Source organism: Serinus canaria, chromosome 5 (assembly GCF_022539315.1).
Source record: "Serinus canaria isolate serCan28SL12 chromosome 5, serCan2020, whole genome shotgun sequence".
Taxonomy (NCBI): Eukaryota; Metazoa; Chordata; class Aves; order Passeriformes; family Fringillidae; genus Serinus; species Serinus canaria.
Genome location: NC_066319.1, coordinates 22,682,156 through 22,696,695, shown reverse-complemented (window position 1 = coordinate 22,696,695; position 14,540 = coordinate 22,682,156). Strand labels below are relative to the sequence as shown.

The 14,540-nt window shown below is 40.8% G+C and overlaps 1 long non-coding RNA gene across 1 annotated transcript in view; it reads left to right on the top strand.

Annotated features, from left to right (window-relative positions):
• Positions 1–12,482, top strand: part of LOC127059694 (uncharacterized) — an 85,129-nt gene extending 72,647 nt beyond the window's left edge. Inside the window, exon 2 of the long non-coding RNA XR_007777728.1 lies at positions 12,161–12,482. This is a non-coding gene — a long non-coding RNA (uncharacterized LOC127059694). The remainder of the gene's footprint in view (positions 1–12,160) is intronic.
• Positions 12,483–14,540: the final 2,058 nt, after the last annotated feature.

Below are 14,540 nucleotides of genomic sequence, written 5' to 3'. Positions count from 1 at the left end.
GTTTTGGGCTAAAAATCCAGTCTTTGGTCATTTCAAACCAGTGTCAGTGTCAAACACTTCCTGACCTACAAGATGTTGAGCATCTGGTAGTTCATCGTGTGGGTGTCCCAGGGAACACAAACTGTTGTAGTATCAGGCCTAATCCATAATTCACTTCAGTGTGAGAACAACAGCAGATATCAATGAGCTGCAGATATTCAGGTTACCTTGAGGGACAAATGGGCAAGAATCAGCCTCCCTCTGACAAAATCTCTATTTAAAGAAATGAAACTTTGCATACACGTACGAAAACCTCAGTTTAATCTACTTTGGGTTTATGCCAGTGTGTCACCACTAGTAGGACAGAACACAGGAGAAATGAAAGGAAGGAATAGAAGGAAAATGTGTTTTTTTTAAAATCACCTTCAAATTCCTTTTGAGGTTATTTTTCCAGTACCCCGTTCTTCCCACCTTACTTCACAAAGAGAAACACAAAACACCAGAACACAAAGTTGTTTTTTTTTTTGCCAGACAGCTTGCTGTGCCCAGACAGAAGGTGTTTGGCATCATAGTGTAACAAAAAAGACCACCCCAACCGAAAAAAATCCCTATAGTGACAAATATCAGTCAGAGAAGGTGACTGGAATAGTGGAGCACTCTTGCTGCAAAGGAACAGACATTAGTGCTAGCTTTAAGTAATGTCTCTGTGCCTTCCCAATGCACAGTGCCCCATTGTGCCACACTCAGACCCTGGGAGTGTCTTCAGTATCTTGCCTTCCTCACTTTTGGTTTTTTGGTGAGACATGAGCAAGGAGGCTGCTGATCCACTGAGCAATGCACAACTGAACAATTTTTATTCATCAGCTCCCTCTTTAGCCACTTCAGCCTTTTCAGCTCTCAATAGGTGCTGCCAACAGACAAAAAGGCAATTTAAAAAGCTTCAGTCTGTCTTGGATAAACACAGGAAAATAATGCTATATTTTAGTAGTCCACTCAGAATTCGACTTCCAGCAAAAATGTATTTTACTGCAGTCTACTGCAGTTCTTTCTGACACTGAAAACCCTGCTGAAAATGGCCCCTGTCCTCCTGCTGCACTCCAACCCTCCCAGGACCCAGTGCTGACAGGCACCTCTGCATGATTTTTGTTGTGTATCAAGTGCAGAATTAGTCTTTGGTATTTTCTAAATAACAATCATTCTGTTCTATTCTGCTTGGTCCCTGCTGCCTCCAAGGTGGAGGTTCCCCAGCACTTCTCTCAAAGTGTGAGACAGCAATTCTTGATATAAAATTATGTTTTCTCAGCCTGTTGAGCATGGTTTTTACTTTAGTGTGAGCCTACATAATACTTGGCAGAGCAGGAAAATAGAACTGTTTATTCTGTCTGACATATAGCAAGAAATTCAGAGTGTGCTAAGCAGAATGCCTGTTGAAATAAGGGAAGCTGTACTTGATTTCAGCTCAGACTGTCCTCATACCTGTGACCCTACAAAGCTGTGATTCAGCTGTGTTCCACTCAGCAAAGAAAGGGTTTATTGACATTGAACAACTGAGTATTCAGTATCTGCACATCACCTGGGTTTAAATAAGCCAGCTGGGGTATCAGGAGCAACCTCCCTCTGTTAGCCTGGCACTCTACCCAGGTGCCCTGCACTGGGCTCAGCAGGCAGAACTCAGCTCAGCTCAGCTCAGCTCAGCTCAGCTCAGCTCAGGGCTAACACAGCTCTGCTGCTCTTTCTGGACCAGCACAGGCAGTTCTGCTTGGCCTCTCAGGAGCTGCAGCGATGCATCCAATGTGGTTCATGCACAGATTTTTTTGTAGAATGGAATTAATCAGCCATAACTGAAGCTCTGTGGTTCTACTGGTCCAGGATTAGCATCACAGGAGAAAGTGAGGAGACCTAAAGTTTCATAATGCTGGTCAGAAAATGTTTCCATTAAATGCTTCTTGGAAATTCACTGAATTTCAGAGGCTCTTTGGGGGTCTGTTGTTTTGTTGTTGGTTTTTTGGGGTAATTTTTGTGTGTGTGTGTGTGTGTGTGTGAGGAAGGCTGCACTTCAATGGTGTTTTTTTTTTTTTTAATTTGCATCTTGAAAGCACTTCAAACTAATCTTTTTAAATTTTTGAAACTGAAGAATCTTTTTACACTTTTTACATTTTTGAAAATGAAGAATTCTCTTTTGTTTACAGTGATTGCTTTAAAACTGAAGCAGTTAAAGTTTATCTAAACTATTTTGCTTCAGCTGATACTTCGCTTTAGATTTTGTCTTATTCAGGAACTTCAAACAAGTCTCAGTTTGATACAGGAATATGTGATACAGTAATATCTGAAATCTCTGGCTTTCTCATCCTATCCTATTCAAACCAGTTCTGCTTGTCAGGAAAGAAACCTGATGCAGAGTTTGCTGAATCACTGTGCTATGTAGAAGGCTCCAGGAAGGATCCAGAAGGATCAGACAGAGGGTGAACAGCAGCAAGAGTAAAAGAGGCTCTGAGGCAATCACTGGCTCAAGGGAAACTTGTTCAGCCTTAAAATGTCATAAGGATTGAAAAGTAGGTAGTTAGGTGAAAAACTGCAGGGAAGGAAAGGAGTGAATATATATTGGGGAGGGGGTGGTGGGTGTTGAAACTGGGGAAGAACACATGAAGGAATGTTCAGGCTGAAAATCCATGTCATTGCCCAAGGTAAGAGCAATTCCAGCCTGTGCACTCTTTCAGAAAGAGGACAGTGCTTGACATGCTGCAGGATTATGTCTTCATTTAGCTCATTTCCTAGTCAATGATATTCAAAAAGAACATGTCTTATAAGAAAGAAGTCATAAATCCAAATATTGTGGTTAGAAACTTCCTTCAACCTTCAGTAAATTTAGCACTGGATAAGAAGTTGCCAAATTGATAGCCCTGAGAAATGAAGCCCTAAATTTATCAAAGGGGAAGGTATGCCAGAGATGGTGTAATTGCAGACCTTCTGCATTTCTTTGGAGATCCTGATGGAGGATATTCAAGGCTGAAGAAGGAATTCAAGGCCTCTAGCTCCGCAGCATCTGTCAACAAATGATCTCTTGGAGATTCTACTCTGCTAGCAGCTGAACAGAATTATCATCACTGGAACATTCACAGAGCCGCAGTGAAGCTAGTGGGCAGGTGGCCCTGCTCTGGCTTCAAACCACAGAGCTGCTGCCTTCAATCCAGTAACAGATTTTTAAGTCAAATTGCAGGATATGAGATGTGCTCCTGCAAACTGCATATCATCAGTGCATTAAATGAATGGAAATCCTTCCTCTACCCTTGCCCTATTTTCTGAGCCCTCAGGGGAATTATTGGTGACACCCATACTCTGCAGCACTGAAGAGATTTCATCTCTCGTTTAGTTGAAGGTGGAAGTAGCACATGCAATGAGATCAGCAAAGCTCCTGCAAGCCCTTGGCCAGCCAAGGGTCACTGGGGGACACAGGCAGAAAGGGTGGGTGCCCTCTCTGCTCTTGAGAGGTACACAACAGTTTCTTGGATGAACAATTAAGTTGCTACTTACAACTGATACCAGCCTTTTGGAGAGTTTTATTCTGTTTTTCCCCCCTCAGTGTTTCTCAAATTGGTAGAGTTTTTATTTTAAAATATTTACTAAATTCAAGTTCTTAATCATCTAGATACTATTTCTCTTTCATTTACATTTAGGAATACATACCTTTCAACTTGCTTACCCCCAATTGTAACCTGACCAGGGGCAAAAGTTGCAGAAGTTGGTGCCTGATTTTTACTGGGCCTCATACAACTCTCTCCCTGCATTGCCTTCTAGACTGTTCCTATTCTGAGAAGCCTGCCCTGGAAACACACCCTAAACCCAAGCTCTTTACATCCAATGAAACTCTGCATTAATCTTGCAGTGCCTTGTTTCCCCAGATAAACAGAGGAGCACTATCTCACTTCTACAGATAGGACTTTATGAGAATAAATACCCCATTTTTAAAAAACTATTTTCATTCTGTTGTGATCAGAGAATGCTAAATGAACCTAGTCTAAACCAAACCAATGCATACACACATTTTATTTCCTCTCCTCCCTTCTCACTTTCTTACAACACTTTATTCTTTACTTATGGTGGCAACATTGATATAAAAATCCATCACTGTGTGCTACTGGGGTCCAAGTACCTGTAAGAAATAGGAGTTTGAGTAGTAAATATCTTGCTTAAGGAAAGCACTCTCTCCCCTACAAACAGGTAATGACAGGCACTGGCTGTGATGCAGACAGCAATGCTTGTGGGGAGTAGCTGCAAACAAAGAAGCTTTTAGATTTCAGTCCCTTCATCAGTTGTATATAACTTATATTTTATATTTTCCAGGAGTAACTTGAAATAAACAGATGAAAATAAAGTTTTGAGTTACCTGAAATGTGACTTCCAGAGCTCTTCTATGATCACAGATCTATGAGGGCAAAGAATCTCACACCAATGTTTCAGCTGCAACTGGCCATCTTGCACTTGTAACAAGCTGAATGAGAGCTCAAGCTCTCCTCCCTTGAAGGCTTTCAGATTCTGCTTCTGAGATTCATAAATTTCATATGCAAGCCATCACTGGGTTAGAATTTCACCCCCTTATTGGTTCACCTGGTAGGACAAAAGGGAATCTTACAGCAGAACCATTAGGAGAACCACTGAGGTCACTGATGACCAATCAAAGTTATTTGCTGCACCCTTTATTTCTCATCCCTACTATAAACCTCTACTATGTGTGTGTGCCACCAGAGCTTCAAATCACACAGTTTGAAGTGGACATAGCTCTTTGATAATTTATTATATTTGGGAAGAATTTCCCTTTCTTAGCCAAATACCATCATTAAGAATTTTCCAGATCATCCTGCAGTTCTGTGAGGCTTTTATCTTCTGGGTGAGTGTCTTTTTCTACAATAAGCTAAGTTCCTCCTTTGGAGCACAGAACTTGTCTTTCCTATTGGAACAAAACAACACAATATTGTGAAATGCTTCTGTCATTGAATCACTGCACATTCAGAGGGGAATTATAATCAGCCATCAAGATGCTAAACCAAGAAAAATAAATCAAGAAGAATTCACACTATTATAGATTTCCTACACAGTATTTGAAACAGATCTTACTGCTTAATCCCAATTAAGGATACCACTATATTGCCAGACTATCCTTTTTTCTACTTTTGGACTTTCTACTCTTTATGTGACTTGGTTAGATTCTTTTCTGTTAAGCTGTGCTGGCTGAGGTCAGTTCTTTTGTAAGAGATCTTGTCAGGGAGTGTGGAAGTCAAAATTCAACAAGGTACAAATGATGATATCATATCTGATCACAGAGTGTTTTCTCTGTTTCTTATTTCTGGAGCAATGACACCCAAGAACACTGTCCATTTAAACACTCCACTGAAGTTTACATTGTTGAAGACCCTGTGATGTACCTCAAGATTTGAAGACTTGCAATTTTCTGCATAGAGAGGTTATAATCATCTAGGCTATGAATTCTAAGCAGCTGCTTTGCAGGATGTTTTAATCGTGGTTTTTACCTAAATTTGTGTAATTCTGCTATACTCCTGTATAAACTGGCTGTACTCTCTAACTGCTGTGTTTTGGTGAATACAGAAGCAATCTCTCGGGCTGTTGTAGGAGAAGAACTGTATTTATAATATTTAGCTAACTCATTTGCCTTCCAAACCATGACTCTCAAGTGCTCACTATCTTTGGTGCATTTTCCCCTTCATATTACTGCAATGATTAGGGAGCTATTATTATGCAGATATATAAATGAGGACCTGAGGTACAGAAAATAATGGCTCATCTGTAGTCACACAGACAGAGAGAGGTTGAATCAATGTATTCTATTTCCTAGAAAAATACCTCAACAACTCTTCACTGATTTAGTAAGAGACCACTAAGGATTTAATAGCAAAGCTTATCAGTAAAGTACTTGCATTCTGTTTTCAGCTGTAGGGAACTTGGAGGTCTCTGCTGCATTGACTTGTGTAACAACCCAGCACATCACATGTTCTGAAGAATTTTCAGTTCTTCCCCAGATTGTTCAGGTTGCCCAGTGTTTTAAAATCTGTCTGTAATACCTGGTTACTCTTGGGCTTGGGCAGAAACAAGCAATTGCACTGTAAGCTCTTTCTGAGCAGCTCAGACTCAGAATGGACAGACAAATTTAGTTTACTGTATTGCTTGCTCTGGACTTGGTGTCCAAATTTCAGAGAGGAACAAGCAGCAACAACCCTCCTACTAGAAGGCCCTAACTCAGACCACTTATTATAAGAAGCCAAGAGGGCAAGAGAGCACGTAGTAAGAACTCTTTTCCAGCCTCTGGATTTGAGCATCAGGGTGATACAACAGACACTTTCCAACAAGGCTGAGCAGCCACAACTAGTCTCAGGACACAGCTGAGCCCGAGCTGTGCAGTGGAGTGGAGCAGACCAGATTTGTTAGGCCAGGAGCATTGTGCTTTCCCTGAGCCACGCTGCCTTTAAGTCCCTTGTCTTGAACACGCCACTGTCTCCGTCACAATGAAACAGAAATGAAATTAATGCATTCATCCTAAACGGATTTACATAATTTGTTTTAGACATAGTATGTCATCTCCAGATGAAGGGAATAATGTAGAGAATACATCATCTCTTCTTCTTCACTGACAAAAGAGCCAAACTAGAAATACAAAGGAAGAGCAGACAGAGCAAACTGGAGCATACAAGCAAAAGAGACTTATCTAATAGTCTCTTCATTATTCTGAAAGCAAGGATCTAGTGCAGGCTTCTGGCACAAGCTGGATACCTGCTGAGAGTGGGCACGTTGAATTATTCATGCTTTTGGTTATAAATAATGCACTGCCTGCATATATCTAATTTAAATAGACCCATAAAGCCCAGTGGATTAGTGACTGCATGCTGCCTAAAAGTAACAGATCATCTAGCCAAAGTCTCTTGGCTATTACCTGCTCTCAGCAAGGCTCTTCTGGAGGATAATATTTTAAATAATTTTTTTCTGGTGTTTTTGTTGATGCAGGGATAATATTCTGTATGTAAGAGCTTAAGGAACTCAAATAGGAGTGCTGCACTGTACCAGGACACCATCTGTTTGGTTGTGCTCTTGCACTATTTTGCTGTATGGTCATCTCATAATGATGGTACTGCTCTCTCTGACAGGAAGACTTCACATCTCATACCGTGGACAGAGTAAGAGAGTTGGTAGCCCTAACAAGAAGGGACAATTGTACCTCTGACAGTTGTTCTTAGGCAACATTTAAGCAACAAAAAGAAAGAATACACTCAAACTTTACATACCACTTTGCTGAGGAATGCAGTGTGAGGTGCAGTGCCAGCTGCAGGTTGAGCTTTGAGCGGTGGGAGCCTGAGGCAAGATAGTGACCCTTTGCTCCTGAGTACCCCCAAGTGTTTGTCACCTTGGAGGTGCTCAGGAGGTGATGACTCAGCTGAAAGACCTCAGACTGTGAGGGTACAAAAGCCCAGGGTTTCTCTTGTTCGTGGTCCCTCTATGGAGGTGCCAGCTCCAGCTGTTATTCCGCTGCTGCGCCATGGTAAAATTACTTCAAGAAATCCAGACTGGGTCTGAGACCCTGCTATGAAAAATCCAGGGTCCAGCCCTGAGGAAACCTTGTCTGACAGTGAGGGTGTGGGATGTGCAGGGAGTAAACCCAGGGTCCTGTTGGGTCCCTGGAGCTGCCTGTTGTGAAAGCACCAGTGGTGAAAGTGTCTGGGGGTGGGAGCATGACTGCCAGAGTGCTGCTGAATGGTCAGACAGGGAAGGTTCTGAACAGTGCTTCATAAAAACACACATAAAAAGTGTAGCCCTCACTTCTCTGTACTTGAATTTTGTCCATCAGCAACCACCTCCTGAATCTTCATTGTGACTGGCAGGTATAATGGGACTGTACTGGCCTAAGAACCCTCCTGCTCTCAAGACAAGTCTCAAGGAAGGCTAGAATCAAGGAAAATTTGGGTGATTTTAATTTTGTGGTATCCCACAAGGAATTCAAGGAGGATTTGTACTTCTGAGATAACAAAAATTTTGTAGGCTGACTGCCAGTTTTACCAGCCTCTCTGGGAGAGCTTTTTAAATTCTGACTGATGAAAAATGTCCTGTCTTACATGAGCTCCTTTTGTGATATCCTAAGAAGTGCTGTCTATCTGAGCTTATGAATGCCCAATGCCAGCTCAGTTCTGGGATGGACAATCACAAGTTTTAGCACTGCATATTGCCCTCTGCCCTTCCCTCAGATCCACTCTCCCATTTCTAATATGCCAGTGCCCAAATGCAGTACAGAGCACCCAAAAAGCAGGACATTTTCACCCCTGCTTCTAAAAGGATGCAGCAAGTGCACATCTCACACACCTCCTCAACCAGTGGACCAGGTCTAGGTAAACATAGATCTTGCTCTTGGTTTCCAAATAGTGAGTGCTGAAGGTCTCACCTGGTGTTTTTCCTATCAATCATAAGAGGAATATGTTGATGAAATCAAAGTTCTCCCACAAATGATTTCATTTCCTAATTAGCTTGAAGAATGAAGGAGAGCAGAAACAAGGGAGAAGAAACACCCCATTTTAACTTATTTTGTTACAATTTTTCTTTTACACAATGTTTTCAGCAAAAAAATAGGACATTACAAGGAGTCATGTCTTATTCAGCATTACTGACATGGTGATTACATAGAAGTTTAAATATTCTTCTCTTAATCCACAATGTTAAGTACTGGTTAGTGGTTACTTTTTTCCTCTTTTTTTTTTTTTCACTGCTTTTAAATTAGAAATTAGAATTGTTCAACTAAGAGGTAAAACAATATTCTGACCTGCATTAAGAAAAACATTGTCAGCAGGTTGAGGAAGGTGATGTCCTCTCTGCTCAGTGCTGGTGAAGCCTCACCTGGAGTATTGGCTCTTAGTTCTGGGTGCTCCACCTCAAGACTTTTGGGGCAAGTCCAGGAAATGGTCACCAAGTCAGCAAAGGGACTGCAGCACCTCACATGAGGAAAGGCTGAGAGAGAGTTGGGACTCTTCAACCTGAAGAGAAGTTTTGGTGGAGGAAGGTAATGTCCAAGAGGGCTTAAAATTGGAATGAGAGTTGTCTCAGTGCCACAAGAGAGAACTACAGGCAATGGGGGCAAAATGATGCATGTGGAATTCATGGAACAATTTTTTTGCTGCAAAGGTGTTCAGACACTAAAACATTGCCTCTAAAGTCTCCATCCTCAGAGATGTTCATAATCATACTGCACACTGTCCTGAACATCCTGCTCCAGCTGACTCCTCTTGAGGGAGAGAGGTTGGACTAGGCAGTCCCATGAGATTTGTTCCAATCTCAACTATTCTGTGATTCCGTGAAAAGAGAGAATGGCTAATAAACATCTGAGGTGAGTAAAGGTGTTCTTTGCCCATCTAACACTGAATTTGGGATTTAGAAGTTTAAAGGAACATCTCAGCTTTCAATTCAAAAACCAGAAAACAAAAAAAATTCTTTGTAAGTTAACCTGTAAAATGAAAGCTAAGTCAAATTGCCAGGCTGTTTGTTTCCCATTATCCACAGCACTGTAGTTAATGCCTCTTGTGGGTTCTAGAGGCTGCTGCTGGGGACAGAGAGAATCCTCTCTGGTCAGAAAGACCACACATATATTTGTGGCTAAAAGGACAGGACCCACCAGCTCTCCTCCATCAATATCAGCAGAACAGGATTCTTGCCTTGGCAGCTTGACTTTTAGTCAAGATTCCAGCTGTGCTGCAGGCCATTCAGCTTTCACCTCAAGAGGCTTGGAGACCCAACAGGAAGTTCAGCATTCCTCTTTGAAAGAGCTTTTCCATTTGCCAAGGAGCAGCAAAGCCCCTTCCTGTCCTTGCAGCAAATTAGAGACATGTGACAGTCAGTGAGCAGGCAACCACTGTGTCCATCAGCACTGAGTCCTGCACGCTCACAGCCATCGCTCTTAGACACACAGGGGCTTCAAGAACACCAGGGATCAACTTCTCCCTGAAAAAAAGGATGAGGTGAATCTATCAGCAGAGAGTTCATTAATTTTTTGTTAAATCACTATTACCTATGTCTGCTGCTTTTCTTTAGAGTCCAAGGGATTGTCAGCTGCTCTTCAACTGACTGGTCACACAGCACACCATGGCTTGGTGTTTAGGAGATGGACAGGGGAAAAATCCTTTCTGAGCCCCCATAAAGGCTAAGATCAGAATTATGTTGTATAATTCTACTACATTCCTGTTCTCAAAAAAGAATCCCAAAAACCCCCAAATAGTATACCCTAAAAGTAAAGCTATATGTCTTAATGGAAGGGAAAAAAAAAATCAGTGCAGGCTTTAAGAAATAAACTGTCCTGCAGTAAGTTCAGAAACTGCCCTCTTCAAACAGAGTAATCAAAGCCTCATAATGAGATGTAAAATCTCACCTCCACAACAAATACTGATGGTGGAAAAGAATACTGTAAATCAGGGATTAATTGAATTATTACTGTCACACTAGCCCTTCCTACTGCAACAGTAACTCCTTTTAAACTTACACACCAGATGAGGTATCACAGGATAGCACAACCTACCATAGCCAAGCACCAAAGGGTATTACACAAATGGAAAATGAGGTGGCAAATTAATAATTTGGCAGTACAACCATACTTCTGTTCTGGGAAGAGTTTGAAGGAGAAAAAATCATGCAAATTATTGTTTGCATCATAGTTGGACATTTTTTTGATAGCTGTTACCTATGATGCTTCAAAACTGATCCAGTGAAAAACTAACGAAAATCTCTTATCATATCACATGGTTGTTATCTCACTTGACAGGTAGTTATTTTTCTCTTGATAGCTTTATATGTAGAGTTCTTCTCATCTTCCCCATCTACATTCTCACAGACAAAATTGAAACCACTCAGAATGTTAGAAGATGTTGCATTTTACTGCTTGGTGCTTCTCAGCAATCCCAACACAGATTGAAGGCTTTGATTTACTACTAACCTTCATTTCATGTTTTCTGACTCCCATCTGCTAATAGGAATTTCAACATTTGCCCATATCCACTCAACCCACTGTATTTAAAATAAAAGTTAATTTTCTAGAGTTTAGAAGTAAACTCTGCACTTGGTAGATTCACTCCAAACAAAACAATCAACAAGATCTCAAAAGATTTATGCTGATTATGCAAAATCTTCACACCTGGCTTGCCAGATGTGTGCTTTTTTTTGACATGCAAGCAAAGAGGCACCACCACCCATTCCAGCACAGTGATTACAGCATGATTTCTTTCTTCAGGAAACAAATGTGAGTACTGACCATGGGTATTAGAGTTTATCTAGGTTAGACTGGAGTACCAACCATTTCACTCCCTCTTGTTGATGCCACATGTGTGTTTTAGCCCAGCTGTTCTGGAACACGCTGCTTTCTTCTCCTGATGAAGGCATGCACACCCCTGCTCAATCTGATTGAGAACTAGGAGGTATCAGGAAAGAAAGCCATGGGCAGTTTGGACAATATCTCCCAGAAGAGAAATTCCACATGCACTTCCTAGGTCTAACATCCAGTTCCCAGGAGAGCAGGTGGCACCCTGAGACAGGAGTTGACAGAAACTTTGAGCAGGAGGAAAAGAAAACCTTGCCTGAGGCGAGATCATCACACCATCCTGCTGAAAACATTGTATTGTCTCTGAAGCATTCCTCTCTGTATCCAGAGGGCAGCCAGTTCACAGATGACATCATTTTGGGAAATCTACTTTATAAGGATGAAAGTCTCCTCTAGGGCTAGTATGTGGAAAACTTGGAAGAAAAGGTTTTCTGATGGGCTCCTTCCACAGTCCTCCTGACTTCAATAGTTTTTGGTGTAAATGGACACACAGATTCCCAGATGAACAAATTCCTCTGGAGCCAATTTATATAGATTAGTAATATTTCATCATCTTAATAACATAAAGCTGGCTTTACTTTAGCTTATTTACTCAAAACCAAACCAAAACAAAAAACTAAGCAAACCAAAAGCAATTAAACAAACAAAAAAACCCACAAACTCAGAGAATTGGAAAATTTTCAGATTTTCTTAGTGGAAATCTCATCACTTGTTAGCACCCAGAACCTACATTCTCATTTTCCCTGAGAATTTGAGCACACTATGGTGAGCTCATCCAGCTTTCAGGGTGTGAAATGTTTCTCTCACTTAATGCTCTTCTCTTACTTTCAGTTTTCCAGAAATGTCTGAGCTCCTGCAAACCAGAGATTACCAACTTCATCAACAAGTCACTTGTGGACGACCATTAGATGACAGAAATCACCGTCTCCAGAAGAAGCTGCAGGTGTCTAACCTCCTATTCCTACCTCCCTCCACCCTCAGCAAAAACTCAGCACAACACAAACAATCCTTCAAAAGAAATCTTGCTAAAAGAAGATATTGATCTTTTCCTCCCTTTCCTTTAGCCTCCAGTTTTCTCCCCTTATTAGAAATGGAGTTAGTTTACCCTATTCCTCACCCAGACTGCAAACATTAATAATAGAGAATAAGATTTGCACTTGCCTGAAGCAATTTTATTTTCCACTAGCTGCCCACTAAATAGCAGTTAGAAGCTATTCCAGCAAATGGAGTGCTCCATGGCCTAGGGGGATGACATGCCACATTCTCCTTCACAGTCATTGCTTTAGTTCCCCTGCAGATTATCTAAATTATCCACAATACACCCTGCTTCATTATAGCTATAGGAATGAAGCAGGACTATATGAAATTTTAACATTTTTACAATGCATCACTAACCCCATCATCAGCTCAATGTATTCATTAATATTTGGAATATTCACAAGCAGAAGTTGGATAAATTTGCTAGTCCATTATAACACTGTTTCTGGGAAGGGAAAAAATCCAGTGTTTCCACAAACAAATTAAACACAGAATTGAGTATATTTTTGCTGTATGACATCTCTTCAGCAAAGCACTAAACACAAAACCCACTTTCAAATGTTTTTAGGTGTGGCAACTTATCTCTCCCTAGTGTTAAAACAAAAGTCAACCTTTTGTGATTAAAATGTGTCTTTTCCTTCAAGATGTCTATTTGATATAGCTGCAGTGTGAAGCCAATACAAATTTATCTGAGGCCTGAAACTCCAAAAGTCTATTTTTTTTTATTCGTAACAATACCTAGGTACACATCTGAAAAAACCTGCACAAGTGGAATGGACTTCATCTGAATTTCAGGGGGACCAAGCTGCAAGACTTTAAAAAAAGACCATGAGTGCACTTTGAAACTAATGAGTTAGAAAAAGCTGAATGAATGCAAAGAACATACTTTTCAGAATAGTGTTTCTTATTATGCAAATGCAAAAATTCTTTACCTTATGTGAATCACAGGACACAGGATGAAAATAAATGAGAGACTCAGAAAGCAATTTGCACTAGGAATAATTAGTGGGCAACCACAAAGATATGTCTTCCTTAGATCTGTGTATCAGATATGGATACCAGCACAGGCTCTGCAGAGGAAGTCTTGTATCTCATCAAGTTATTGAAGTATTGGAAGAAATAATGAACAGAAAAACAACTATGTGACCAAAAGGTTTGAATTGTTTTGTTGGGGTTTTTTTCTATAATCTCTCTTACTATAGGCTTCTAAAACAACTGAGCAGCAGTGAAATAGATGGGAAAAGTTTAGGAATGAGGAAGCAAGGGGCTAAAAGATGGAAGGTGGGGGAGGTATGATATGGATAACTGGTCAGTGTTGCAGTGGAGGAAAGTAATTAGTGGAAACTCTTGAGTTTTTGCTATTCATTTCATTGCATCTTAACCTTGAAAGCAGTGTCAGTGGTAAAGCAAGGAAGTGTGCCAGTGATAGAAAGAACATTCAAAGGTGTGAAGATGAGAAAGGACTGTGAAACCTGAAGGACATCACAAAACCATTCACCTGGCAGGTGAAACCCAGTAGAAATAAGCATAAAGCAAGGAAAATTACTCCTTGTCTTATACCTGGCCATTAGCAGAGAAAGAATTGGTGGTCCCAGCAGATGATTCCACAAAGAAACAAGCAAGCACTCAATAGCAGTGAAAAAAAAAATTAGGAAATGTTTGGAATTAGCAAGAGAAGGATAAACAGAAGAGGTGGCTACACCACTGTTTAAATTGACAATTCATCTTACTGAACATAAATATATAAGAATGGGGTGTGTAGGGCTGAAACCCTTGGCTTGAAAATCATCTGTTATTAGAAAACCAGAAACCTTCAGAAGGGGGAACAGAGATAAAAAATGTCAAAACAGTAAAAAAAAAAGAGTGGCTTCCCTATGAAGTAGTAAATTAATAGGCAAAATATTTCAGGCAGTGGCAGGGATTTAGGCAGACTGTAACAGGTGTGCAAAATCATAGAAGACATGGAAAGGCTGGACAGGGATGGATGGTCTTTTCAAGGAAGTCCAGTAAATGAAACTACAGGGAACCATGTTCAAAGTGGCAAGGAAGGCACAGGGTAGCACAAACCTGTAATATCTTGCTGGAGAAAGTTGTGAATACAAAAATGTTTATATGGGTTCAAGGAAAAAGGGACAAATATTTAGGGGATAGGTACATTTGGCATTACCAGACC